Below are 25690 nucleotides of genomic sequence, written 5' to 3' on the forward strand. Positions count from 1 at the left end.
AGTTGCCAAAATTTTGTAAGTTTACTAACTGCTCCCCTACCTCTTTCTTGCTCTCAAATATTCTCTTTATTTTTTTTCCTAGCCTATTTATTTTTTAACTATCCCATGCTTGATTTATTCTCATCTTACCTTTCTTTCTTTTCCTCTTGACCAAAATGCTGAAGCAGTCAAATTCCAGGGATTCTTAGTGGGAAGTGTGTGTGTGGGGGGGGGGGCAGGGGGAGTCATTGATTTAAGCATATTGAAATGACTTCTCTTACCCAGCAAAGATTAAATAAGATTTGCAAGCAATTATCTATGTTCTTAATACCTTTTACAGTCACCATGGATAAAGCAACAACTCATTTCTTATCAGAAGCAACTTTTAAAAGTTGCTGCATCCTTTCTAGGAGGGATTTAAAACATACAATAACATCTTCTTTGAAATAATTTAATATATCACACGACTGGAACTGAGACCTTATTTGCCTTTCTTTGTATCTCCAGAAATGAGGACAGTGCCTGGCACACAGTAGGTGCTTGATAAATGCATATTGACTGACTGACTAACCTACTCAATCTTGAAGTTGTTTTCCCCAATCTTCAGCACCCCAATAAAGCCCCAGGAAAAGGAATTCGCTATAAAGTAAGTAATGAATGTTCAAGTTAAGAAGACAGCATACTCTTGTCCCCTTCCAAGAATTTCAAAACTCCCGTGATTTTCCACTGGACAGCTTTAATACTTAAAACTCCTATAAATCATCCCACTTTGCACCCAGGATAGTGAGTACAGAAAGGCTTGTGGGCATGTGACTCAGTGTGCAACTAGAGAGATGCTTATTGTCCATATTTGTGTTAAGAGCCCCCATTCCACCCCATGAGAGATCATGTGAAGGAAATGGGCAGTGGTGGGGATAGAAGGAAGGGTGCATGTAAAAGAACCAGGCTGAATGGAAGACACAGTCACACAGTAGAAAAGAAAGATTCCTGGGTCTAAGGGAAAGGGTACCTGAAGTCTAGCAGGAACTAGTTCTTTCTTCCTTTCCAAAGTTCCTTGCCTCCTCTCCCATTGACTCAGGATAGGGACTTGGCCTGATGATCTCCATATCTACTAGTTAAAGGAAGTTGAGGATTCCCAGAGGCCCAGGACAGGTGGGTAGCAGTGGGATTTGAATAGGGAATCTACAGGACAGTGGAAGAGAAAAGAATTGAAGAGGAAGGCAAAAACCCAGTGATCTAATAGGGAATACTATAGAGAGGCTGAAAGTATGAGAGGAAAAAGCCTGACTAAAAGTTGGAAGAGAGCCTGACTACAAGTTTAATGCATATGCAGCTAAACCAGCAGATTAATTCAATAAAAAAGGAAGAGTGAGTTAAAAAGAAAGATACTAAAACATCAGGAACAAATGTTATAGAAAACTAGGAGGGAAAACAAATCAAAATTAGTGAATGAATAAGAGAATCCAATGGAGTGCCCCAGAGGTCATGGATCAACAACATGAAACTACAGAATAGTTCAAGAGAGAAATGAAAGAAAGTATTAGGCATTAAGTTTGTTTGGAAAATAAACCTCTTCAAGCAGTATTTAAAAACAAAAACATATTGCTATATAATACATTTACATATATTTGGGTAATTTATACATATACCACACATAAAAACCTAGTGTTTTTTGATCCTTTGTATACTCTCTTCTCTCACTTGTGGCCTCCTCATTTAATTGGCATAGCTCTGTTTCCAAAACTGACATTTCCAATTTGGGTGGACAAAGATGCTCCCACAGTGTGCTCCATTGTCCTGAATGAGAAGTGATTTCACTTGTCCTTTAGTTGCCAAAGGCTTTGGTGGCTTGGCTGCCATCCAGTCATTCTTTCCCAGTGGCTTTACTAGCAATCATATGAAGATTAGAGACTTCTATGCTGCCTGCTCAGCCAGTGACCTCTGTATGGGAGCAAGAATACATACCTTTGGTCTGCCTAAATTGACTGAACCCACTTATTCCTTCATGTTTTCCATGGGAAGATTTTTTTCTTCTTTTAAAAGAAAATGAAGAGTCTTATCTTTAATTCTTTTTAATCCATCCAGTATGAGGATGTGAGAAATTATTGAATGGCCTTCTCATTGGATTAGTTTAAAGCAATCTAGAACAATACTTAGAATCTCACTATTCATATTCTTGACTGTGGACTATAAAAGCTGAAACTCATGCCAAAAAAAAGTTTTTTGGAAAATATAGTGCTGCTAGGAAGATTATTTTGTGTCTCAAAAGTGTCAAGGTTAAGGATGGAAAAGTTAATTTATTTAATGAATTATATCCATACATATAAGCAGTTTCTTTATGAACCGACACAACACATATACACTTTCTAAACTTTCCTTAATGTGCTTCACAAAATAATCTCGATAAATGTGGTTGAATTGAGTTGAATTGGAATAATACTTCAAGACAAATAAAGTAACATTGCATGGTGACAAAGAGACATGAGTGACTTTATGGAAGCCAATAGGCTACACAGGTCAGATCATAGGCTATTTAGTAAGGAGGACTTGGGTTTGAATACCAATGGCAGCATTTGATTACTGTGAAAGTCCATGTAATCCAAATTTCATGTTCCTAATTTGTCAAATGGAGATAGGAATACATACAATACCTATCTCACAGGATTGTTATGAGGAGAGAACTTGGGATATCTTAAAGCACTATAGAAATATTATTATTATTGCCAGTGTATGAATTAAAGTAACTAGTTGCTTTGTTCTAAAGATCAGAGTCAGGACTAGTAAATTTTGTGTCTTTGGCAACTAAAATTTAAGGGGAAAGGCAAAAAGAATTTACCAGGGATTAGTAGTGGTGGATCTGAGCTCACCTGGGCTGAGGGTGACTTAGTTATAATAAAATTTCTATGCTATAGGCCACTAAAGTTCTACAAGTACTGTTAGAAAATTTTAAATTCTGACACCTGAGAGGCCCAGGATTCTAGAATGTGAATTGGCAGGGGAAATGATAAGGTCCTGTGATGCTTAGGTGCAGTAGCAGCCCAGATAGAAAGTTCTGGTGGTTTGGAGGGCCCAGTCATCTAACTCTCAAGGGTCCTATTTCCTCACCTGTAAACTGGGGATATTCTCTGATGATGTTCAGAGCTGGTAGAACTGGTTCAGGTGTGAAAGAATTCACTTGGATCTTCTCTATAACCATTGGGAGCTTTATAGATGCAAAAGCAGTACAGGTCTTCAAGAAAGAAGGCTAAGTGAGACTCCAATATTTGGGGGAGTTGTACTTATATAGAGCTTTCAGAATGATGATTTAGTTTAGAGGTTTGTATGGAAGTTAAAGATTAAAGACAGGACAGGATGACATAGGATGAGGGAGACAAAAGGAATTCTTTTTATGATTTAAGGATTGAAGGACAGGGCAGGAGAACACAGGTTAAAAATTACAGGATGGGGGGACACAACATAAGGGAGATAAGCAATTCTTTTGGTACAGGTTCAAAATAAGGGAGAAAAGGTCTTTAGGGCCCCTTCAGGTTACAGAATAAACTAGGGGCTTCACAAAGGCAATCCTTAATATTATTTTTAACTCTTAGGACACCATTTGTAGCCACATCAATACCCACACTAGCTAATACTGTGGTTATGAAGAGAAAATGAGCCATATGAAAGCATTGTAAAACGCTATATGAATGTCCACTAGTCAGTTTTTATTAGACAGTCAATGCTCAAAATATTCTTGTTGACTGAATTCAGAGGGACAATTTGTCATGGACCCTTGCTTAGTTCAATTGGGCATAATAAAGAAACTGGGGGCAGCTTTTCTCACATGTGTGTGTAAACACACATATATGTGTATATGTTTATATGGACATGTATATATGTACATGTATGCATATGTGTGTGCGTATACATATACATACATATATTCACGAATATTAATGAAAAGGACATGGAGAGTTCCCCAGAAGTTTTCGTTTGGGCCACTATTGTGCAAGAAAGTTCCACAATTCCAATTAACTATAGATATCTAGCAGTTATGTGACTTTGTAACTAAACATAATCAAAGTCTTAAATTTACTTCAGTTTCATCATGTATCAACTGGATTGCATTACTGATCTCAAGGAGTAATAGAGAGCCCTAAAATGTTGTTTAACTGTGGACTGTTATTGTTTAGAAGGAGGTGTTGCAATCCTAGGAGACTTTATGTTGAAATGCAAAATACTTTTCAGAAGCACAAACACCCCATTAAAATGTTAACCCTTCATTCTTCAGAAATGAAGCTTTCCAAGGCCTTAAGAAAATGGAATGCAAAGTAAGTGAGTTTTGATGGAAAGGAAAGGGAAAGAAGTGTCTTTAACTAGAAGTTCTTTACTGAAAGGCAAGTCTCAAGTGAAGTATTACTGCGAGAGCTGGAGCTACCAGAAGGTGTTAGTGCCCTCCGTACCTAGGGACTAGAAGATCACCTAAATGACCAAAAAAGGTATGTGTGTTAACTTCACATTTTTTGAAGAAAGTAAGAATTTTGAAAATCCTAAATTTTATATATAAAGTGAAATTTTATCCCTTATGAATAGATGATAAGGATGGCAACTGTGATTTCACTGACACAGAGAATGCCTTAGTGAGTAAACTTCCCTCTACCCATGCAAGTTATCACTTTCCCTGAAGCTCAGAGTGTTGTCTAGACTACAGAACATGGAGAGGTTGAAATGACCTGCCTGGCTTCGTATAGTCAGTACCATATGTGTCAGAGATAGGTCTTGAACTTCTCTTGTTGACCACAAGGTTAATTCTTTAAGTATTCTAACACCTTGCATTTTTTTAGAGGACATTTAAAGATATTTCATTTACTGCTAAAACAATACAGTCACTTCAAGGGAATGCACATTATTTTGTTTGTGTTGCTATTTTTTGGTTTTCTGTGAACCACAGATTATAAACTCTGTTCTCTCACCACTTACTGAATATATTTTTGACATTTTAATGTCTGAGATTGATGCTCACAATTGTTGAGCATATTGGATTCCTTCAAGACATGTCTTCTATTATTAGAGTTTACAGACAGGCAAGGAAAAATGCTTTCAGAAATAGACATTTGCAATCCATACAATGGTACATCCCATCAAGCATTCCACTTCTAATGATGAATGACTTCCTTTCCTTTTTAAACTTATCAAAGCAATATGATTAATCTAAATTATGAAGCCAAATAGCCAATCTCCCTATTCGTGTTGTGACTCTGCTTGGTCTCTCAGTGAAGACATGAAAAAGGATAGGGGGAGGAGGGAACTAGCCATTTAAAATCATTAAGTGGCTGGCAATAAATATATATTAAATGCCTACTATGTCACAGGTACCGTGTTAAGTATTAGGGATACAAAATGAGGCAAAAGACAGTTCCTCCCCTCAAGGAGCTTATAGTATTATAGGGGAGACAATGTACAAGTGTAATAGTAATGGAATATAAAGATCCCCCTGTATTAGCTTGGTTTTTGGTGTTAAAACCCAGAGCTTGTGAATCCCACTTGTGGGATGGTCTTGTTGATGTGAAAAGAGAGTGCTGAACTAGGAGGAGCTGATGACATAGATTTGGAGAGACACAAGAGAGAGGCAGAAGAACTTTTTGGAAGCAGCACCCTTTGGGAGGCAGAGAGAGATGGAGAGGATTGCTGAGGGCCACTTTGAATTGCCCAGGACTTTTGAGACCTGCCACCCAGAGCTGCCAAGGACTGAGGAGACATGGCTATTATGCTGGTACTTTGTCTGTTTTGAAGTTGTTTTGCCAGATTTGTCCACTGCTGAAGGACAGTGCTGTTGTTGCAGAAGTTTTGGGACCTTGCTGTTGGTTCAGAGCTACTGAAACTGTTCAGACAGAGTGAATACTATACACTGGTAAAGGACAGTGCTGTTGTTGCAGAAGACTTGGAACCTTGCTGTCTGTTTAGAAGCCCTGAAGAAGGACTTTCTTGTTGTATGTTTACAGAAATCCTGGAAGAGGGTTTTGCTAATGTTTTCAGGGGTCCTAGGACTGTACTGCAGACAGAGAATGAATTAACGAAGAGACTGGCAATATATCTTGTGTCCTTGCAAGCTTTGTCTCCCCAGGAACAAAGATTGCTGAGAACTTGCCTCTTGTCAAGAAGAAGAAAAGACCTCCATTTGGGTCTTAAGTGCTGTGCTTAAGTTTGTTGTAACTCTGGGGTAGATTCAATTGTTATCCAGTGGTGGGGAACTTTTGACCTTTTTGTGTTCTATGATTGAACAAATGAATGTACTTTACTTATGATTGGAAACTAATCTCCATTTGAGAAGAGGGGTTTTGTGATGGACTAAATAAAGGTACAGCCTAGGGGTGGAGTAGTATTTAGAACTGGGGACTTGTGATTGATTAAATGAATGTAATGTCCTGGGGTGGGGTAGTACTTGATTAACTCAGGTAGTACTTGGAGATTATTGAATCACACTTAGTAAATGCTGTATTTTGAATGATGTCATATTTTGATTCCCTCTGTTCTTAATTAGTCACTGAATAAAATGGAGAGCACCTATGCTGCTATTCTGAACCTTGAGAAGTTGCCTTTCCTTGGCATTACATTACAACAAGCAATATATAAACTCTATCCCATAAGGACAGCAAAGGTGGCAGATTAGACTAAAATTCTAGCTGAAGAATCTAAATGATATGATAAAGTATTGCAATTATTATTTGAGAGCACTCTGCCTGTGCAAAGAAAAGACACTGCTTCAGTATGTCTTGGAAAGAGGGCTGGGTTTGGAGCTATAAACCTGGTTTTGAATTGTGGTTCTGCCATTTATTACCCACGTGACTTTGGGCAACCTGTAAGGACCTCAGTTTCTTTACCTATAAAATGAATGGGTTGAACTAGGCAACTTCTAAGGTATCTTCGAAGGCTAAAGTTATGATGCTAAGTACATGTCAACCTGTGAGCACCTATGTTAGCTGTGATTCATTGAACTCTTTGTGACTTGAAGGCATGGCTGTCTTTAATCAGATTCTTCAAATCAAGACAGCTCCTTAGAGGACTGAAACTCCATTGCCTCCAGCTGCTGAGATCTTGGAAAAATCACCTATCTTCTCTAGGCTTTTTTTTCTAGATAGATCTATTGATTGATACCGTGTTTCCCTGATAATAAGACACTGTCTTATTATTTTTTTGGACAGAAAAACACCAGAGAGCTTATTTTCAGGGGAGGGCTTATTTTAATGAACATTGACAGCAATTTTAATAAACAGGTAAATGTGAACAAAAAAAATGTACCTTTATTCAATAAGCAAATCACTGGGGAAGAACAAGATGACGTGCTCAACTGCTGCAGCTCTGATTGGATGCAGCTCGGAGCACGGCGTGCATTTCACAGGCTGGGGGGACAGTGCATACAGAGGGTACCGTAATGTAGCGTGTAGCGCAGGGGATCACCTTCACTACAGTAGCAATCTCAATAGGGCTTATTTTCGGGGGAGGGCTTATTTTAGAGGAATCTTACACAGTAAGGGGAGGGCTTATTTTCGGGATAGGTCTTATTATCAGGGAAACACGGTAGATAGATAGAGATATAGATATTGATACATAGACATAGATATATAATATATAGATAGATACAGATATCCCTCTATATAGATATAAATGTAGATAAATATGTTATGTATAACTTCACATGTATAATCTACATATGTGTTTGTATGTATATATATGCACAATATATGCAATATGTGTATACAATATATACATACATTTGTGTATGTGTATGGTTGGTTGGTTGATTGTTGTTCTTTTAAAGAGGGCCAAAATGACATCACTTTGCTAGAGTCAAGATACAATATGTCTGACTGTGGCTGATACAACCAATACAAGGTTGGAATGTTGTACCACAGGTCAGACACAAGTAGTCCATGTGAACATTTGGAGTAGATTTTTTAAATTTGTGGATCCCATGTTTCAAGCTATTTCAGTTCTGTTTTGCTCATAGAACACAGCACCTTCTCTGAAGAGAGAATTCCATGCTGGGCTGTCCTTTGCCTATGTCTCTCATTGTCACACAATCAATTCCAAAATTTTTAAGAGACACCTTGAGAGTATCCTTGTATTGCTTCTTCTGACCACCATGTAAGCACTTGCCTTGTGTGAGTATACACACAAGGAAGGAGTTAGATAAACGTCTCTAATAATGCTAAGTCTTTTCATGCTATATCACTCATGAGAATACTCAGCAAATCTTAATATATACAATTTACTCCCTTGCTTATCTAGATGTTGTAATGCCAAGCAAAGGCAACTTCCCAAGGTTCAAAATACCAGCATAGGTGCTCTCCATTTTATTCAGTGACTAATTAAGAACAGAGAAGATCAAAATATGACATCATTCAAAATACAGCATTTACTAAGTGTGATTCAATAATCTCCAAGTACTACCTGAGTTAATCAAGTACTACCCCACCCCAGGACATTACATTCATTTAATCAATTACAAAGTCCCTCTTCTAAATACTACTCTACCCCTAGGCTGTACATTCATTTAGTCCATCACAAAGCCCCTCTTCTCAAATGGAGATTAGTTTCCAATCATAAGTAAAGTACATTCATTTGTTCAATCACAGAACAAAAAAAGGTCAAAGTTCCCCATCCTTGGATCACAATTGAATCTACCCCAGAGTTACAAACAGCTTAAGCACATCATTTAATGCCCAAATGGAGGTCTTTTCTTCTTCTTGACAAGAGGCAAGTTCTCAGCAATCTTTGTTCCTGGGGAGACAAAGCTTAGCAAGCACACAAGATACATTGCCAGTCTCTTCATTAATTCATCCTGTCTGCAGAGCAGTCCTAGGACCCCTGAAAACATTAGCAAAACCCTCTTCCAGGATTTCTGTAAATATACAACAAGAAAATCCTTCTTCAGGGGTTCTGAACCAACAGCAAGTTTCCAAGCTTTCTGCAACAATAGCACTGTCCTTCACCAGTGGACAGTATTCACTCTCTGTCTGCAGAACAGTCTCAGTAGCATTGAACCAACAGCGAGTTTCCAAAATTTCTGCAACAACAGCACTGTCTTTCACCAGTGGACAAGTGTGGCAAAACAACATTAAAACAGACAGACAAAGTACCAGCATAACAGCCATGTCTCCTCAGTCCTTGGCAGCTCTGGGTGGCAGTTCTCAAAGTCCAGGACAATTCAAAATTGCCCTCAGCAATCCTCTCCATCTCTTTCTGCCTCCAAGATGCTGCTTCCAAAAAGTTCTTCTGCCTCTTTCTTTTCTTGTGTCTCTCTAAATTTATGTCACCAGCTCCTCCCAATTCAGCCTGCTCTTTTCACGGCAACAAGTCCATCCCACAAGTGGGATTCACAAGCTCTGGGTTTTAACATCAAAAACCAAGCTAATACAGGGGGATCTTTATATTCCATTACTATTACACATGTATGTCAAGATCTCTGCACTTAAAAGTCTCATGACTCAGCTATTATAAATACTGTACACAGGTTCATTCTGTGATCTTTCATTCTCTTAGGTGAACCTCTTGCCAGGGAGAACAGTTGGATGATCCTCCTGGTGACTTTTCCCCTTGGCGTGGGTCCAGAACTGAGTGGGCTAAGACACATGAACCCTACACATAATAATACTGATAGTATTTAGTTTGGTTATAATGAAATGGTGGCCACAATAGAGAAAGGAAGAGAAGGATATAGGCATTTAAATAGTACCTACTATACCCCAGTATTGATCTAAGCTCATTTTACAAATATTACTCATTCAATCCTCCTATGAGATAGGTGCCAAAGTTATTCCTATTTTATAGTTGATAAAACTGAGGCAAATTGAAGTTAAAGGATTTGCCCAGTGTCTGAAACTGGATTTGAATTCAAGTCTTCCTGATTCAGGGCTAATTCTCACCAGATGCTTCTACAGGGCATCCATTTTGCATGCTTTGTTGCGATTGTTGTTGTTGTTTTTCTCAGTCAGACCTTTATCTTCTGGATAAATAATAGTATATCAGAGTGGAAGATACTTTAGGAATTATCTAATCTAAGATTTAATGGGCAAAATTAAATAACCCACAAATACCACTCACAACATTCTATAAGAATGCAAAGACATATAACACCTATTAAAGAGAATCCTGTTATTTGTCCCATTTATTATAGTTAACATCCTTTGAAGTCTACAATTCTATCTATCTGTTTATCTATCTATCTATCTATCTATCTATCTATCTATCTATCTATCTATCTATCTGCCCTGTAAAAGCTTGTTCTTTGACCTTAATATATGTATAGCTTTCTCTTAACAAAACAGATTTAGGCAGTTAAGTCATGAAGTCATTTGACTCACTGAAGAATGGATATAGTATGATTGTGATAATAGAACCCAACAACAGTTTTACTGCTTTACAAACTGTTTATTCTAATTTTGCTAATTAATTTGTGCTTTTAGGCTCATTGTACAGATGAAGAGATTAAAAAGTGGAACCCAGAGGTTTTTACTACATATTCTCTTCAGAATACTCAATTTTATAATCAATATAAATGGACTTTTAGACTTGGCAAAATCAGATTATATCTAAGAAAATTTTCCACAATACATTTAGAATAATGTAGCATGGGAGGGGCTCATGAGCCTTAGCAACTGGTGTTCTTTGGTAGGGGAAAAAAAAAACTAGAAAAAAGTCCTATCTGTGAATTCACTCCTAAAGTTGGGTTGATGAGACTTGAAGGAATGTTAGGATTCAAGGAAATTTTATTGTGTCTAGAATCTAAAACAACTTGGTCTCCTAGAAGATGTAATGTGAGAATATAGTGAACCATAGGCAAGGAGAGGTACTAATAATACAAGAGTATAAATGTTATAATGAATTTATCCATCAATGTGCTTACAAAGAACTTAGAGGGTTTTGACAAGTTTTCTTGATGCTCATGTAGTCTTTTACTCTGTCTTTGCAAGGAAGGATTATTTTCATTTATTGCATTTGTATTTCCCAGCTCTACCACATGTCTGGCACATAGTAGTCATCAAAAAAATGCTTGGGGGCGGCCAGGTAGCACAGTGAGTAAGAGCACCAGCTCCATTGTCAGGACGACCTGGAGATCGAATCCCGGGCTCAGACACTTAGCACCCACCCAGAAACACATGGCCGTGTAACCTTGAGCAAGTTACTTAACCCGAATTGCTTAGGGGAGGCCAGGTGACTCAGCGAGTTAGAGCACCAGCTCCAGTGTTGGGATGACCTGAAGATCAAATCCCGTGCTCAGACACTCAGCACCACACCCAGAAAAAACTGGCCGTGTAACCTTGAGCAAGTTACTTAACCCTGATTGCTTAAAAAAAAAAATGCTTGACAACTGACTGATCATATAACAATGTCCCATAGACCTCTCAAATTCAACATGTTCAGAACAGAGCTTATCCTCATGCCCCAACCACTTCTTTTCCAAAATACTTTAGCTGTCCAGTAAGCCAGGTTTGCAATCTCCAGAATCATCCTCACCTTCTTCTGCTTTCCCCTACATCTGCCATCTCTGTGTGTTTCTATCCAGCTCTCTCCCCTAGAGTCCTTGTGCACTGTCTTCTCTTAGAATCCTAATTTCCATCAAAATACATCTCAAGGTGGCATGTATATCAAATTTCTAAATGACATACAGCTGAGAAAAGTAGTTAACCAAGATTATTGATCTCATAAAAAATAATAAACCTAAAGAATAGATTAAAAGCAATAAACTTTCATTTAAAAGGGGGGGGAGTCCATCATTTGAAAGTTGTGATTTTGTATCTGGGACTTGCTAGTGAAGAAAAAAAAAAACACTGATCCAACCATCAGCTGTTTCAGTATTGTTTTGAGTGGGGATGGGGGTTTGGGTGATTGACTGATGTTTTTATATAGGCTTTTTCCCCTTAAGATATAAGCTACTTGATTTTTAACCAGACACTCAGAGTCTTCCACACCCTAAACAATTAATCAGCAAGTATTTAGTACCCCACCAAATTTTCCCTGGGGTACCTCTGTTCCTCATTGATTACTACCTTCCCCTTCAGTCCCTACTCCTTACATCAACTACTTATACAATCTGTTATTAAATCTTGCTGTTGCTAACTTCAAAACATCTCTATTACAAGTTCCCTTCCTTCCTCTGACACTTCTGCTACCCTTGTGCAGTCCTTCATCACCTCACATTTGGATCATTGCAAAGGACTTTTGTATGGTCTTCCTGCTTCAAATCTTTGCGCATTCAAGTCCATTTTCTCCTAAGCTATCAGTGACTTTGCTATAGCACAGGTTACACCGTGAAACCTCTCCCTGCCCCATGTATATGTGTGTAGATTAGTATACATATATGCATTATATATATGCATACACATACACACACATATATTTTCTTGAACTCTTCTCATTCATTGTTTTCTCTTGGTAGGAAAGTGGTTGTGGGAAAGTGGTCCCAGGGATCCTATAACACCTATATGCCTTAGAAGAAGGCCTTATCACATTGTTGGTTGTTTGCACACCAAACAGGATAGTTTTCCCTGTCCTAATGTTGACCTCAAGGCTGAGAATTTCTTGAGTAGGAAGATGAGGAAAAAGAAAGTAAGAAAGAAACTATTCCCTAACAACTGTTAACAATTAAATTAAAATATTAGATTAATAAATTAATTAAATTCAAACTTTTTTTGCTTTTCATATAAATGTTTTCAATCTTTAATTGTTTTTAGTTAAAAGTTAATCTTATCTACACTACTTAGCAGCTAGAAGAGCATCTAATTCAATAAATATGTATTCTATTAGTTGACTATAGACCACTCTTAAGTGTTACTTGGATAAGATAAAGCCTGAGTGATAGATCACTGATTTCAAACATCAGGGAAGATTTCTCGAAGGAGTCTGCTTTAAATGAGGAGTAAGAATCCAAAAGGCAGGGATTTGTCTGTGGGGGTGTGAAAGGGTTTTAGGCCAGTGGATTAATAACTCGTTCCTGAAGGAAATACATTGGACAGTTTTATAGGATTTAAATTTACCCAAACAGCCAGAAGATTAATTGTTGCTCCTAAGCTACTAAAGAAGTAACATAAAGTCAATGCCTCACTGTGGTCCCAGAGGATCAGAAGGGTTCTAGCAGAGACAGACAGCAATCCTTGAAGACAAAACTGAGCTAAAAGAACTCTGCTGAACTCGGCATTCCATCCCCAAATACATAGCAACACGGCCCTCATTATCAAAGACTCCCCAGATCTGCAAAGATGAGCATGAAAAATGGCGTAATGCTAGCTAATTTTTAACAAGGCAACATTTTTGGAATTCACTAGGAATGGAACACAAGGGCTTTGTGAGCCCACAGCAGTCTTTTGTATTCCATGCAGAACTATTGAAAACTCAGGGGATGATGAATAGGAGTCCAATTTTTCCCCCTGCAGATTAACAACCAGGGATTTATCATTAGACTTCACAGTGTCACAACAGTGAGAGCAATTGCTGATGAATTCAGAGGGCATCAAGAGCTGCAAATGCTTTTGATAATTCACCATCAATGTCATTATCATAGTAATAATAATAGAATCAGGGATCCCATGGAAAACCTTTTATGAACTTCAACTTGGGGTGAGGAGGAGGAGGGAGAGGAGGAAAGCTTATAGTTCATAGGAAAACAACTTAATACATTTCTTAAGGATTTGGTTTCATCTTTTCTCAGTAGATCTCTTTGAAATCCCAGGAGAAAAGCTTCCAGGGGATTTTTAAATTTTCAAAAGTTATAAACATGTTGATGTGTGTATACATACATACATACACACATACACACAGAGTGGGGAGACAAACAGAAACAGACAGAGATAGAGACAGACATGCAGATACAGAGAGACAGAGATGGAGAGGGAGAGAGAGACTAGTTTGGGTTTTCTCATTCTCAATAAATTTGTTCTCAATTCTCATTCCATTTAAAATTATTTCTCCATAAATGTTGAGTATAGTATAATGAATGAAGATAGAGCCCAGAATAGAAGGATTTTTGTGTAATTACAAAAAATTAGAAGGAACCAAAAAGTCTAACAGTGAAATGGTTACGTAAAGTATAATGTACTTGTATAATGGAATTTATTAATAAAATTAAGACAATAAAATATAACAAGCATGAATAAATCTAGAAAGATCATTAAAAACTAACACATAGAAGTCACAAGAATAATGAGCATGTGTTAGAATCTTTAGAAGAAAAGTAAATGGAAATGAATGGCCATACATCCTAAAGGAGACTTAAAGAGTAACTGAAAACATTTTGTGCCACATTATTTGTTGAAATTAATAAGTATTTTTGTATCCCTAGTGGCTACCATAATGCCTGGAACACTAGAGGCATTTAGTAAACACTTGTTGAATAAATGAATAGTAACTAAGTAAATTTATACTCCACAAATACTTATATACTTTCTTAGATTATTTCCATATAAAATTAGTGTCATTATCAAAATAATTTCAAATTCATTGTTTTGAATATTGAAGCATGATCACTTCATTTTAAATATACCTTCTTTATAAGGAAAAGATTGTTTTGCTCAATCTTGGTTAGGCTCTACGCAAAATGTTTTCATAGACATGAGTACTGTAGGCTACCTTCACTTGTAACTTAAAAAAAGGACTTTTGAAACCTCCTTCTGCAGGAATATAAAACTGACTTTCCTTTTTCTTTCCAGCAATTGTTTAAAAAGTTTCAACATTTATTAAGGAGTTTTTGAACTATTAGATGAAGTTACAACCAAAGATGGGAAACGTTTAATATAATTTTCAGGGCTACTTTGTGGTATTGGGAAATCTTAGAATATAAGCTTAGTTACAAGGTGGTATACAAATAAAATGATTGACTAAATAGCAAATTAACAATATTCTTCAGAAACAAACCTCTTAGGTACTTCTGTATGAAGCATAACTTACATTTCAAGGACATGATATCCAATCACAAAGATGACAATGTATTTGACACATCAATTCATTTTTACTTAAAATTGATTATACTTTAAAATTGATCATACTCCATAAAATAGCTCTTCAAATTTCCACAATTCAAATTATTGCCTCATTAATGGGACCTCTCAAGTCATTACAACAATAAGATCAGGAAACTGCTTTAAAAGGAGTAGGGCTGCAGTCTGATTGAATTCAACATATTTTGGGGGAAGGGTGGTTAACTATAGCTATATTTGATAAGCCAAAGCTAGAAATGGAAGGACCTAGGAGAGACTGAGTGAGGCAGATGGGTTATGATGCCAATCCTAGAGGTCAGGGAGTTCTAGGTTGAAGTACTGCTTCTAATGAATACTAGTTATGTGATCCTGGACACATCAATTGGTATAACAGTCTTCCTGAATAACCAGCTCAGACTACAAATTATTGATGCACTCCTGATCTGAACTGGGGAAGAGGAATTTTTCACTGAGTTGCTTGTACCAATGGAAGCATAGATCTGAAATGAGATGTTCACTAGAATGTAATACTCAATTGTAATCAGTTGAAAAGATAAATTAGACTGATAAGCAATCCACATTTTGAGTCCCCTTAAACAATTTAACAAGATGGTTCAGCAGACAGAATTGGAGCAATTGAATACTCTATTCCAGACACCATAAAAGATGGCATTTACATAGCTTATAAAGGCTTACAAAATGCTTTACTTGTATTACCTCATTTGATCTTCACAACTCTGTGAGTTTGGTAATGGTATGAGCAACATTTTACAAATGAGGAAATTGAGGTTGAAAGAGGTTAAATGGGCAGAGTCAAGATGGCGGAGTAGAAGCAGGACCTCCCCACAACTCTGGCTTCCACCTTCCCCAATCCATGTAAAAAGGGGACTCTAAACAAACTTTGGAGCTGCAGAACCCACAAAAGGACACAGAAAAGCTAACCTCCCACTGAGGACAGCCCAGCAGGCCGCAGGAATCGGCCAGCGAAGCACTCTGGGAGCCAAGCTGAGCTCAGCCCCGCTCCTGAGACTTTAGCCCCAGGGCGGGCCTGACTAGCCTCTGGCTGGAGGAACTCCAGACCAGCAGCAGCTGTGGCCCTTTCCAGATTTATCAACACATAGATGCCAAGGACAAAGTGAGAGGTCAGTGCAGTATGGATTTTGGGACCCAGTAAGTGGGAGTGCGTGGCTTTTGCCCCCAGAACGAGAAGCCACTGAGACACTGGAACAGCCATCCAGCACCATGTGGCAGCTTCAGCTCCTGGCGTCCAGAGTGTAGGGGGACCAAGTACCAGTCTGAGGGGTAATCGCTTGTGCTTTAACCAGCTTAGATCTGGATTGCAGTCTAGGGTAGAGGTCCTAGGGTGTGTGTCCAGCTTGCCAGAGCCTGTGGAGACCTGAGAGAGGGCACCCATCTAATACCTCCGGCAGCTGAGAAAACCCCAGTATTTGGGACAAAAGCTCCCCTGTCTGGTGGCAGAGTGCTACTGTGGCAAAAAGCCCAGGGTCAAGTGACTGACATTTCTAAAATATACAGAGAATTGAATCAAATTTTTAAGAATACGAGTCATTCCCCAATTGATAAATGGTCAAAGGATATGAACAGGCAGTTTTCAGAGAAAGAAATTAAAGATATCTATAAGCACATGAAGAAATGCTCTAAATCACTATTGATTAGAGAAATGCAAATCAAAACAACTCTGAGGTACCACATCTCACCAGTCAGATTGGCTAAGATGACAAAACAGGAAAATGACAAATGCTAGAGAAGATGTGGGCAAATTGGAACACTAATACATTGCTGGTGGAGTTGTGAACTGATCCAGCTTTTCTGGAGAGCAATCTGGAATTATGCCCAAAGAGCTATAAATACTTTTATACCCTTTGTTCCAGCAATACCACTCCTAGGGTTATATCCCAAAGAGATCATAGAAATGGCAGAAAGACCCATATGTACAAAAATGTTTATAGCAGCTCTTTTTGTGGTAGCAAAGTATTTAAAATTAAGGGGGTGCCCATCAATTGGGGAATGGCTGAACAAGTTGTGGTATATGCATGTTATGTATGGAATACTACTGTGCTATAAGAAACGAGGAGCAGACGGTCTTCATATCTACCTGGAGAGGCTTAACAAACTGATGCTGAGTTAGAAGAGTAGAACCAGGAGAAATTTGTACACAATTACAGACACAACGTATGGTGATGACCAACTTTGATAGACTGGACTCTTCTCAGGAATGCGGTGATATAAGTCAGTCCCAAAAGACTCATGATAGAGAGAAATATGTGCATCCAGAGAAAGAACTAGAAAGAGCTAAGTTTATATCCAGGTAGAAGCAAAATACCTTATCTTTTTCCTTCTCTTCTTTGGTTCTATGTCCTCTTAACCATTTTTTATTCCAGCTGGTACAATCTGTCCTTATAACCTGACTAATGTATAATGTGAAAGTATTTACAGATCCTATACTTGACTATAAGCTGCCATGGGGAGGAGGGGAGGGAGGGGGACAAAATGTGAAACTCAAGGAATTGTGAAATTGAATCTTGTAAACTAAAAGGAAACAAACAAATTAATTTAAAAAATAAATTAATTAATTAAAAAAAAGAAAAGAAAAGGGATGGAATCAAAGTAGAGAATAGAACAAGTGGGAGGTGGGATAGGAGGGAGGGAAATATAGTCAGTCTTTTACAATATTTCTACTATGTTATTGTTTTGCATTAGCCACACATGTACAACCTGTACTGAACTGACTGCTTATCTTCCCAGTAAGGGTGGGTGACAAGGGAGGAAGGAAATGAATCTGGAATTCAAAGTTTTACAATCAAATACACACGCACATATACAAAAGAAAGAGATTAAGTGACTTGCCCAGAGTCACACAGCTAATAAGGTGTGAGTCAAGATTTTAACTTGCCTCCAAGTCCTAGAGATATACTAATTCTTCTGGAAGATGAAATGTTTGTATTTTTCATTCAGAGAAAACAAGGAGCAATTCAGCATGAAAAATGAAGGGCTCCCTAAAATGCAGGAATAGACTACAAAACATTATCTCTTACCTTTTCTCTCTACCTTCTCTACCCCAAAATAATATGAAAAATAGATTTGGAGAATGATAGAAAACCATGAGTACATTAAGATTGACCATTTTGGTATAAGATGGTGTAACACTAAAAAGATATTCACAGTGTCTATGGTGGCTGTGACTATGTGAGAGAAATTCTGAACCACAAAATATAAAAGACTCTCCACATGAAAAAAAAATCAAAACATTTATTCAAACACCATAAAGCTGAATGCCAACACCAGAAAGTCAAATCCATCATAGCAACAAAGAAATCTATACATAGTAACAATGCAGAGAACACCACCATCCCCAAACTTTTCCCCTGCTAGGGCCTTCCGACAAATGAACACTCACAGCTGACTACCTTCTTCCTCTCTTACCCTCAGCTCTTAATTTATCTGACTAACTTCCTCTTAGCTTTGCTCCAGCTCCCCCTCTGTCTGTTCCACCCTTCCTGCTCCATCCCTTCCTATTCCATCTGTTCAGCAAGCTCTTTCCATCACAGGCTCAAAATGTGACTCAAAATCATGTGACTTAAGCAAGTCATATAGGTCTATTAATGGAAGGGTAAGATCTTCCCATTTGCATTACTATTACAGAGGGCTCATGCCCTCTTCATTCTCTTCTCTTTTCCAAGACTTAACACCTTCAAAGGGTTATTCATATTTACTTCAAGCTGGTCTAATACTAGTTCTCAATCTCCATGTATTCTTTCAAAATACTATAATCCTTCTGAAACTTCAAGCAAATTTGACTCATTGTTGAATTTCCCCAAATACATGAACTTTGATGATGATGATGAGGACAATAATTTGAAAATGTACGCTTGTTTTTCCTCTTTAAGGTCAGCATCTATTCAAAGTGGTGCATTTCAATTTGAATGAAGGAAAGATGGGTAGATCAATAAGAGAGGAAGTTGCATATTTAACTAATAGAGCTATAACATTGTTTACAAATTGTGCATTAATTGTAACATAAAAATGTCAGCAACCTTCAGAAGTCAGAAAGTAGAGTGAACAGAGACTAAAAATTGACATTGGCTTCCCAGCTTACATTTTAAATAGAATAGTTAAGTTATACAACTCAGGAACTCCTCCTTCTCCTCCTCCTCCTCCTCCTCTTCTTCTTCTTCTTCTTCTTCTTCTTCTTCTTCTTCTTCTTCTTCTTCTTCTTCTTCTTCTTCTTGTTCGTCTTCTTCTTGTTCTTCTTCTTGTTCTTGTTCTTCTTCTTCTTCTTGTTCTTGTTCTTGTTCTTCTTCTTCTTCTTCTTCTTCTTCTTCTTCTTCTTCTTCTTCTTCTTCTTCTTCTTCCTTCTTCTTCTTCGTCATCATCATCACTATCACCTTCTTGGAAAATATCTGACAACTTTCAAAGGGAAGGAAGCTAATGAATAATTCCAAAATTGCTGTGGCCAGATCTGGCTGTTTTGCCCCAGTATTATTGCCACTATTATCAATGAAGCAGACCAGTACTAAAATACTGTTTTTCTTCATTATTACTTTTTTAATCACACAACTGATTTGCTGAGTAATCCAGTATGCAGTTTTGAATAATATAATATCCAGTTCTGGATTTATTAATTATTTATTATTATTATTGGATTTATTATGGATATTACATTATAAATAATCCAGTTTTGAACGCTAGATATCCAGCATCCAAATGGAAAGGCAACATGAACCCATAGAAAACCCACCAACTCTAGAGAAAGAACATTAGGTTTACCTCTGGGTCCTTGGGTTCACAATTACTATCTGTGTGACATTAGGCAAATCCCTTACCTTCCCTGCACTTTTTGTTGTTGTTGTTTAGTCATTTTGAGTTGTGAGTCTTTTTGACACCATTTAGGGTTTTCTTGGCAAAGATAAGAGAGTGGTTTGCCAGTTCCTTCTCCACCTAATTTTGTAGGTGAGGAAACTGAGTCAAACTGGGTTAAGTGACTTGCCCAGGATTGCATAGTTAGTAAGTGTCCCAAACCAGATTTAAATGCAGAAAGCTGAGTCTTCCTAACTCCAGGCCATGTCCTCTATCTACTATGCCACCTGGCTGCCATTCCCTGGACAACATTTTCCTTTATCTCTAAAATGATGGAGTTGTATTAGGTAACTTATAAGGTCCCTTAGATCTTTTCTTAGCCTCACAGAATTGAATTCTTACTAAATGAATTCGTTGCAAATGGAACTCTTGGGATAGAGGTACTTGGGGTTGGTAAAGGGTACAATTTTTTTTCAATAGAATGTTTTGAGGAATTAAAATTATAAAAAGACCTGCAGTTAAGACTTTATAATTCCTTTTACACAGCTGTCTGGAAGTGACAACAAATTAGGTGCTTCAGATGATGACTTAATTAACAATTGGACACTCATTTTGGGCTAGGAACTACAGAAGGCATCAGAAGGGCTTAGTATTTGCCCTTAGAAAATGTCTCTTTAGAGATGACAAACTATATATAGAAAAGTATGCTTTGTGGGGTTTTTTAGATGCTTTTTTTTAGGAATGATTAAATCTTTCTTTTCTTCTTTATTACCATAAGGAATTGGAAAAGGGATGATGTAAAGACAGGTAAAATTTTTGGGAGAGAGGATAACTATTACTCTATTTAAGAGCTCTCACATTTCCATCCCTACTCTACATATATTCCTTACATGCAGCAAACACATAATAAAGAAATAATGATAATATTTGTACTGCACTTATGATGTTCCAGGCACTGTCCCAGGCACTTTACAATTATTATCTCATATGAACTGAAATGAGGTGATTCCTTAACTGGGACATGGCAAGGTATAGGCTTTGAATATATGCAACTAAAAGGGAAAAAAAGGGGAGGCAGAGCCAAGATGGCAGAGTAGAAGCATGACCTCCCCATGACTCCAGGTTCCACCTTCCCCAATCCATGTAAAAAGGGGACTCTAAACAAACTTCAGAGCTGCAGAACCCACAAAATGACACAGAGAAGCTAACCTCAAGCTGAGGACAGCCCAGCAGGCCAGCAGGAATCAGCCAACTCAGCGCTCTGGGAGCCCAGCCAAGCCCCACACCTAGGCTTTAGCCCCAGGGTGGGCCTGACCAGAGCTGGCCAGAGGGACTCCAGATCAGCAGCACCTGTGGCCTTTTCAAGATTTATCAACACACAGATGCAAAGGACAAAGTGAGAGGTCAGAGCAGTCTGGACTTTGGGACCCAGCAAGTGGGAGTGCATAATTTTTGCCCCCGGGGCAAGAAGCTTAGAGGCCCCAGCACAGCCAGCCAGTGCCACATGGCAGCTTCAGGTCCTGGCCTGCAGAGTGTAGAGGAACCAAGCAACCAGTCTGAGGGGTTATCGCTCTTGCTTTAACCTTCTTGGATCTGTATTGCAGTCTAGGGTGGAGGTCCTGGGGTGTATGTCCAGCTTGCCAGAGCGTGTGGAGACTTCAGAGAGGGCATCCATCTAATACCTCTGGCAACTGAGAAAACCCCAGCATTTGGGACGAAAGCTCCCCTGTCTGGTGGCAGAGTCCTACTGTGGCAAAAAGCCTAGGGGTCAAGTGACTGAGGGGTGACATGACCAGGCAAAGGAAACAAAGCAGACAGAAGATTATAACATTACACTCCTATTTTGGGGACAAAAAGAGCAAAGCATGAACAGGAGGAAGAGAGTGAAGTCAGAACTCCTGCACCAAAAGCTTCAAAGGAAAATACAAGCTGGTTACAGGCCATAGAGAACCGAAAGAAACAGATAAGAGGAGTGGAGTAAAAATTGGGAAGAGAAATGAGAACGATGCAAGAAAATTATGAAATGAGAGTCAACAGCCTGATGGAGGAAAATAACACTTTAAAAAACAGACTGACTCAAATAGCAAAAGAGGCTCAAAAAGGCAATGAGGAGAAGAATGCCTTAAAAAGTCTATTTTGCCAGATGGAAAAAGAATCTCAAAGCTCAGTGAGGAGAATCATTGCTTCAGAATTAGATTGGAGCAAATGAAAGCTAATGACTTTATGAGAAGTCATGATGCTGTTAACAGATCCAAACAAATGAAAGAATAGAAGGCAATGTGAAATATCTCATGGGAAAAACCACTCACCTGGAAAATAGATGAAGGAGAGATAATTTAAAAATTATTGGACTACCTGAAGCCATGACCAGGAAGTTCTCAAAGAAAATTGCCCTGATGTTTTAGTACCAGAGGGCAAAATAGAGGTTGAAAGAATCCACCAATCACCTCCTGTAAAAGATCCCAAAAAGAAAACTCCTAGGAAGATAATAGCCAGGTTCCAGAATTCCCAGATTAAGGAGAGAATATTACAAGCAGCCAGCAAGAAACACTTTGAATATTTTGGAAACACAATCAGGATAGCCCAGGATCTGGCAGCTTCTACACTGAGGAGTGGAAGGGCTTGGAATGTGATATTCTGGAAGTCAAAGGAGCTGGGACTAAAACCAAGAGTCACCTACCCAGCAAAACTGAGTATCATATTTCAGGGGAAAATCTGGTCATTCAGTGGAATAGAGGACTTTCAAGGATTCTTGCTGAAAAAACCAGAGTTGAATAGAAAATTGGCATTCAGATACAAGAAGTAAGAGAAGCATGAGAAGGTCAACAGGGAAAAGAAATCATAAGGAACTTATCAAAGTTGAACTATTAACATTTCTTCCTGGAAAAACAATAATTATTACTTATGAAACTTTTCTCAGTAGTTGAAGGGATTAGAAATATATATGTCTATATATGAGGGTATATGGGCATATGAATACATATGTGAATGTGTGTTTATATATTTAAAGGTATACATAGATATAGGGTATAGGACCAATTTAACAGGAAGGGATGATACTTAAAAGGTGAAATTAAGAGGTGAGAGGAATATAATGAGAGGAAATGGGGAGAGACAGATTGGGGAAACTATCTTATACAGAAGAGTCAAGGGAAAATGGTTCCAATGGAGGGGAAGAATAGGAAGGCAAAAGGAAATGGGTCAACCTTATTTCCATTGAATTTGGCTTGAGGAGGGAGTGAAATACACACTAAAGAGGGTATCTCACCCTCCAGGAGAGTAGGGTGGAAAGGGATGAGAGGGGGGATGATGGAAGGGAGGGCAGGCTGGGGGGAGGGAAGTTGGAAGCACCGACTGTTGAAAAGAGACGGGATCATAGTGGAGAATAGAACAAATGGGAGGTGCGATAGGAAGGAGGAAAATATTGTCAGTCTTTTATAATATATCTACTATGATATTGTCTTTCATTAGCCACACATGTACAACCTATATTGAACTGCTTATCTTCCTGGTAAAGGTGGGTGACAAGGAAGGAAGGGAATGAATCTGGAATTTAAAGTTTTAAAATCAAATATTCAAATATATATGTGTGTGTGTGTGTGTGTGTGTGTGTGTGTGTGTATACACTATTATAAATACCATCTTACATGTAATTGGGAAATAAGGTATACAGGCACTGAGGCATAGAGATCCACTGGAAAAGTCAAAAGCGGTATGGGAGAAAATATGGGAGAGAGAAGATTGGAGGAGGGGATATCCTGTGGGACTGCTATTTTGGGGTGGTGGGTAGGGGCAAAATGGGGAGAAAATTTGTCCCTCAAATCTGGCGGAAACAAATGATGTAAATCAGAAGTTAATAAAGCATTTGGAAAAAAAAGATGTATATATAATATGATGTTTCAAATGTGTTTGAATAAATTGTTTTTAGAAATATTTTTGTTGCTGTTATTGTGTAAGTATATAAAACTGCATATATGCCTTAGGAAGGTTTTGAATGCTACGAATTAAAAATATATAAACTATTAATAAGGGGAAAATTAAAGGTAAAAAGAGAAAAGAGGTAAGGAGGGGAGAGGACAGGAGAGGACAGGAGAGCACAGGAGAAGAGAGGAGAGGAGAGGACAGGACAGGAGAAGACAGGACAGGAAAGGAGAGAAAAGAGAATAGGAAAAAACATGCTTATTTAACTAGGGCAAAGACAAAAGAAATGGGTACTAGAATAGGAAAAATGAAAGCAATAAAATGGAAGGCTACTTAGAAAGGTAAGCAAGCAGTAGAGAGGTAGACTTTCACATGGCTACTCTTTACCCACAAACGATTGTGGGTCATACTCATTTTGTAGATCACTATCAGCAGTTCAAAGGAATAAAAAAATAGAATTATACCACAACATGCTCTGGCGTACATAATAACAAAGGGAAAATGTATATAAAATGTATGCAACAGAAATAACCACCAAACGACAAACATATTTTCTTGGCCTACAAATTCCGTTGCTGTTGTTTTTCCTTTGTTTTGGCGGATGATCAATGACTTTAAGGGTGATGTCTTGACTTGCATGTGAATTTTATTTAAGGAAGGCAAAATTGCACAAAGCTGTCAGCCTCACTCTCTCTTCTAGAGTCATTAAAGTTCAGTGGCAGTACAAAAGTCAGAATGACTGGCAATGGCCCAGGAGTCAGTGAATTACTGATGTCTGACCAAACACTCAGCACTGCACAGGGCCTGCTGTAGCAACCCTCATGGCCATTGGAACAAACTCTTCCCATCCGCCCATTCTGCCAGGAAAAATCATCACATGCTTGGTGTAGACATCCCTCTCAGACTGATCTAGCCCATCTACTGAGACAGTTTTACCAGGATGTGGCTACTGTGCATACTACAACTTCTCAGAGTCACAGGTGAGAGTTGGGTGAAGGTCGACACCAAGGTGGATGAGAAGGCCTAAAAAGGGCTTGGCAAACCCTCACACCAGAGGTGCTAGTTTTCCATGAAAACACAAACACCTCTCCAATTTCATTTTGCCTAATATTTCTCTTCCACAAATAAATTATGTGACACTGACCTCATACCCTTTCCGTTTTCCTCCTTTGTAGTCTTTCTAAATCACAGGACTGTAAATTTGAAGCTAGAAGGGAACTCAGATACCTTGAGATTCAATACTTTATGAGGCCTGATGACTGAGAAACTTTCCCAACGTATCACATGTAGCAAGGATGGGATTTAAATTCAGGACCTTTAATTCTAAAACCAGTCCTTGTTACAAGGTACTAAATGCACACTCTTTTCCCCCCTTTTTTCTTAAAAAAAATACTGATGTCTAATACAAATATATTCACCAAAGAAGATTGCTAGGAATGGGTAAGATGGGCATATACATGACCAAAGGACCAAGGTCTGAAAAGGAAAAAAAAACCTGTAGTTCCAAACCTTGAAATAAAAGTCAACATTTAGTATTTCAGTCCTGTTTTGCCCTGTGGATGCCTCTTAATGACACTCTGGCTAATTATTTGAATTTTATATAGAAAACATATCAGCCAGGGAAACTTTTTAATTCAATTTTCCCGGGGAATGGCAAAACAGATAGAGATAGACATAGAGGACACAGAGCAATAGGCCCAGAAGGAACCAAGGTTCAGACAAGCACAGAAAATGACAAACAATAATAATAAATTATAAATAGATAACGAATATTATAAATAAAAATAGAATAAAATTTAATAATAAATGGCTTACTTTTTCTTAGTTTCCATGCTAAAACAAACGTGTAGATCTTTAGGAAAGTTTGTGTTGGAGAGAGCTGAGAATCTTTCAGAATCTCCCAGAGCTCTTTGCTGGCTGCAGATATGAAAGAGATGAGCAATGCTCCCTTCCCTCGATGGTACATAACTTCCTTTAGGCAGATGCTAAAAATGTTCCTCATCTAACATCATCTTGGGAGACAT

General features: G+C 38.2%; 1 long non-coding RNA gene across 2 annotated transcripts in view; it reads right to left on the minus strand.

The window, feature by feature from the left end:
* The window catches only part of LOC138152930 (uncharacterized), a 154917-nt gene extending 129227 nt beyond the window's left edge, over positions 1-25690 (minus strand). For both annotated transcript variants that reach the window (XR_011166251.1, XR_011166250.1), the window contains exon 1: positions 25482-25690. This is a non-coding gene — a long non-coding RNA (uncharacterized lncRNA). The remainder of the gene's footprint in view (positions 1-25481) is intronic.

The sequence above is a fragment of the Petaurus breviceps genome, unplaced genomic scaffold, assembly GCF_028583685.1.
Source record: "Petaurus breviceps papuanus isolate PSGF00001 unplaced genomic scaffold, PetGlider_PUasm1.0 90977, whole genome shotgun sequence".
NCBI classification, from domain to species: domain Eukaryota; kingdom Metazoa; phylum Chordata; class Mammalia; order Diprotodontia; family Petauridae; genus Petaurus; species Petaurus breviceps.